The following is a 4886-nucleotide window of genomic DNA, read 5'->3' as shown; positions in this document are numbered from 1 at the left end:
AATCACCAGGATTTTCCCTGTTAACAAGTCCTGTATATAACACTTATGTTCATCAAATCCAATAAACAACTTATTATCCCTGGCTAACTTATGTACAGAAATTAGGTTAACACTATATTTAGGGACAACAAAAACATCATGTAAAACCACACCATCAGCCAATTTAAATGTTCCAATCTTAGTTACATAAGCATTACTACCATTAGGATGCTTTACTTGTATTTTAAGATTAGAAACATCAATATAATTAGTTAAATTTGTTTCAGATATGACCATATGGTTATTAGCCCCTGAATCTATTATCCAACCTGAACCTTTACCCACATCATAACCAAAAGAATAAACAGGACTACTAAAAACAGTTGAACAAAACAACCCACCTGAAACATTACAGCTCTGTGATGATTTAGGTGTTCTGTCATTAATCAAACTCAATAACTTAGTCAACTGATCAAAAGTTAAAGCAGTAATAGGAACACTTGACTCATCCACCTTAGAATTGTTACAAGAACTACTTTTCTTCCCTTGATTCCCTCTTGGTGGTTTCATCCAAGAGGGATATCCAACTATCTCAAAACATTTCTCAATTTTATGCCCTACCTTATTGTAGTGGGTACATTTTAGGTTTTGATTTAAAACTTTATTAGTTTTCTTAAACTCAACTGATGGACTGATTTTAGACACAAAAGCTATGTTTGGATTTTCCTTATTACCACTACTATAGTTTCTATGAGGAATAACTACAACAAAAGCCTCTTTAACAGTTGGTAATGTTTCTTTCATCAAGAGATTAGTCCTAACCCCTTGATACATATTATCCAAACCCATTAAAAACTGCATTAATTTTATCATATGATTAAAATCATTGAACTCCTTAGCAGCATTACAAGAACAATTAGACAATTGAAAAATCTGATCTAACTGACCCCACATAACATTCAACTTATGGTAGTATTCAGACACACTAGACCCATTTTGACTAAATGAATTAATTTTCTGATACAAGTCGAACACAACACATCCATCAACTTTGTTATAAGTTTCCTTTAAATCTGACCAAACATCACTAGCCAATTTAGAAAAGACATTATCCATATATAGCTCTTCACTAATCGAATTCAAGATCCAATTTAAAACTATAGAGTTACATCTGTCCCATTGCCTAGCAAGAATCTCATTGTTTTTAGACTTAACACAACTTTTATCAAAGAATCCCCATTTATTTTTTACTTGTAAAGCAAGTTGCATAGCACTAGACCAAATTGTGTAATTCTCAGAACCTTTAAGTTTAATGGAAACAATAGTCAAGTTACCAAAATCAGAAGGATGCAAGTATAAAGGGTCACTTGCATCAAGTTTACTCACAAGTGTCTCAGGTGGTGGATCACTGGACCAGGACCACCACTTGTAACAACTGGACCATCAACCATTATAACACAAAGTCAGATAGCAATCAAGAAACAACAACAACAAGAAAGTTGCAACAACAGCACTAAAGAATCACAACAATAACAGAACCTAATAGGGTGAAACCTTAACAGGGACCAGATCAGAGGTTCATCACTCAAGGTGCTTCTGCAAACCTTATAAAGGGAGCCGACTAAACCTAGACCCAATCTAAAAACCAGCAACAACAAATATCAACCAGAACAGGAATCAAATATCAACCAGAATAGGAAACAAATAACAAACAAGTAACAAACAGAATAGGAATCAAATAGCAAATAAAAGTGCAACAGGATGTGCCCTTCCTGTGTCCCAATCAACACCGGCCCAACTAGCCCGACAACAATAATGCCTAAATGCAAGAAAAAAATGCAAAGAACAAAATCTAGGAACGATCTCACCAGGGGGTGTGTATAACTCCTGCAAATCAGTCTTGCAGCCTTCACTTAGGGCTACAAGAACTGATTAGAAGAACAACAGCTACACAGATCCGGTTAGTTTGCTTTGTCACCTTCTAGGGTTACAAAGCCAACACGAATCACGGCAACAGCACCACAAACCCTAGATTAGGGCTTCAATCCTTCAAGATCCCCAAACTTCTTCACTATGCACACACTCCAAGAACCGGAATACTACTGAATCGGCGTCAACACCAGACGGATTCTTCAAAACCGACGCGACTCAAGCCAGATCTAGTTAGATCTGAACAGATCTAACCCTAGAAAACCACAGCGGAACACAATCACGCCCAAGAGCTCACATAAGCTCTGATACGCGCAAAATGCAACATATAAATTATATCAATAGTGGCATAAAACTAACCCTTTTTAGTACTAATGTTAGAAAAAGTGTGTTTTTGTCTTCCTTTTGTATTTTCAGGATGAAATGACCTCAAATTAACAAAAGAAGCAAAAAGATAGCTAAATCTAACATAAATACAAGAAAAGGAACAAAAGTGGATTGCCCGACCCCTCGACAGCATCCTCCCAAGCAAAACAAAGAAGACAGAAGGCTGAACACGCCCCGTGCTCAGCAAGCACGGGGCCGTGCCCAAGAAGCAGTAGAAAAGACAAACCTGTCGAAGCTTCTATTGCTCACATGGGGCCGTGCCCAGTGGACACGGGGGCGTGGTCAAAGTACAGCAGGCGCATTAATTGTAATTGCAAATTACAATTAATGAGGAGAGATAGTGTCAGACGGGCACGGGGCCGTGCCCAGGCTTCTGTTCAGCCTATAAATAGGAGTGCTTGGAGACATTTCAACTCATCCCTTGGCACACCACCTCTCTCACACTTCATCCACCACCCACCACCATCACAACACCATCATCTACCACCATCATCCATTGTCCATCATAGAGTGTGTGAGTCGTCTCGGGATCCAAGATTGATCGTAAGAGTTCTTGACAATCAAGGCCATGTTTGCCTAAGTCTCTTACATCACTTGGTGAAGACAAGTGTTTAGTATAATACTTTTTATTTTTAATCTTTTGCACTTCTTAATTGGTTTTGTATTTATGACTTTAATAACTAGTTTCTTATGTTAAAGGTGATTCTTCCTTATCGTTTGTCCGTGGTGTCTTGGCATTATTTTACTGTCTATATAAAATAAAAGATTTTCACTATTCATATCTCCACGGTCTATATGGAGGTATGTTGGCTACCTGGTCGGGGGTTAAGGGAATGGTTTGGTAAGGGTCTTGCCCTTGTTCAGTGTTTAGAGGTCCTGCAAGGGACCTGGGTCAAATTTAGTAGGACCTCCTTCAATACCCAAAAGTATTGGATGGCGGGGGTCCAAACTCTTTGATCCCCTCATAAGTTAACTACTACTAATACTATAACCCGGCTATTTAGGACTGTATCCCTGCTGACTCAGACTACTTAGTCGAGGGTAACGTCACCTCCAAAAGAGGGGCCTACCATAATTTGCATTAATAACTTAATTCATTATCTTTCAATAATCCGACCCTTTAGGATTGTATCCTTGCTGACTCAAACTACTGGGTTGAGGGTAACGTCGCCTTCAAAAGAGGGTCCTACTACAATAACTAAGATAATCTCTTAAACAAGTGCAAAAGTGCGAAAATAATCAAAGGTTATACTAACACACGAGTCGGATCCAAGTGATTCATCTTGTCTATCTGTTTTATTTTATTTTTACTTTTCACCATTTAGTTAGTTCTATTTTCTTAGTTTTAAAAAAATCTTTTCTAACATTTTGATTTGATTAGACGTTGAGGATAAACCGGTACTAAAAGCTCTTGTGTCCTTGGACGACCTCGGTATCTTACCAACACTATACTACGTCCACGATGGGTGCACTTGCCCATATGTGTGTCTAGTGTTAGTAAATATCTTGTTTTATAAATTTAAAACTTGGCTAAAGTGTAAAAAGGGCTTAAAATATATACCTAAAACATATATACACTAACGCACATCAAGTTTTTTGGCGCCGTTGCCAGGGACACAAGGATTTTAAGAAAGTTAGGAATCAACAGCCTTATCATTTTTTTATTTTCTTTTTAATTTTTTTAGGATTTTCTTAGTTTTTCAGCTTCTGCAGAGCTCAGCATGGGCTGTGCCTGGTCGGACACGGGCCGTGCCCAGCAGTGTTACTGGCAGTTTTTAGTTTTCCGAGTTACAGAAGGCTGACCACGGGGCCGTGTTGGTGCAACACGGGGCCGTGTCCAACTCTCCAGTAACAGGGATCCGGAAAACAATCACTGTAACTCCGACCACGGGCCGTGTTCACTAAGCACGGGGCCATGGTGAACCTTCTGACCAACATTCTTTTCTGTTTTTGTTGCAGGACTTGGAAACAGACGCCACCTCTACGTAGTGTATGAGCTCCAGTTCTAATAAAGACATAAAAGAACCTCTAGAAGAACCCGAACGCTTTCTCAGAAAAAGACTAAAAGCTAAAAACCAAGAGAAGGTTTCGGGGAACCCACTTCCAATGGCGGACCAACGTACCCTTATGGATTATCTACGACCCACCGTAGGTAATCTCGGCGCCGCTATCAATGCACCGAACGTTGAAGCCAATAACTTCGAACTTCGGCCGCATTTGATACAGATGCTTCAAAACTCTGCAACCTTCCATGGGCTTGCGGACGAGGATCCCCATCTACATATTACTAATTTCTTAGAAATATGTGATACCTTTCGGATCAATGGAGCATCAAATGACGCCATCCGCCTCCGAATGTTTCCTTTTTCACTAAAAGACCGAACAAAAGCTTGGCTTAATGCCCTCCCAGCTGGATCGGTAAACACCTGGGATGAACTAGCCCAAAAATTTCTATATAAGTATTTCCCTCCCGCTAAAACGGCTAAATTAATGACTGAAATTAATACATATTCACAAGAGGACGGGGAATCCTTATATGAAACTTGGGAAAGGTTCAAGGAGCTATTGCGAAAGTGTCCACATCACGGCCT

At 39.3% G+C, this 4886-nt stretch overlaps 1 non-coding gene across 1 annotated transcript; it reads right to left on the bottom strand.

Annotated features, from left to right (window-relative positions):
• Positions 1–4779: 4779 nt before the first annotated feature.
• Positions 4780–4886, bottom strand: LOC118487795. The gene has a single exon (XR_004882738.1). It is a non-coding gene; the product is annotated as a small nucleolar RNA R71 (small nucleolar RNA).

This window comes from Helianthus annuus, chromosome 15 (genome assembly GCF_002127325.2).
Source record: "Helianthus annuus cultivar XRQ/B chromosome 15, HanXRQr2.0-SUNRISE, whole genome shotgun sequence".
In the NCBI taxonomy this organism is placed as follows: Eukaryota; Viridiplantae; Streptophyta; class Magnoliopsida; order Asterales; family Asteraceae; genus Helianthus; species Helianthus annuus.
This window is presented reverse-complemented; position numbering and strand designations above follow the sequence as displayed.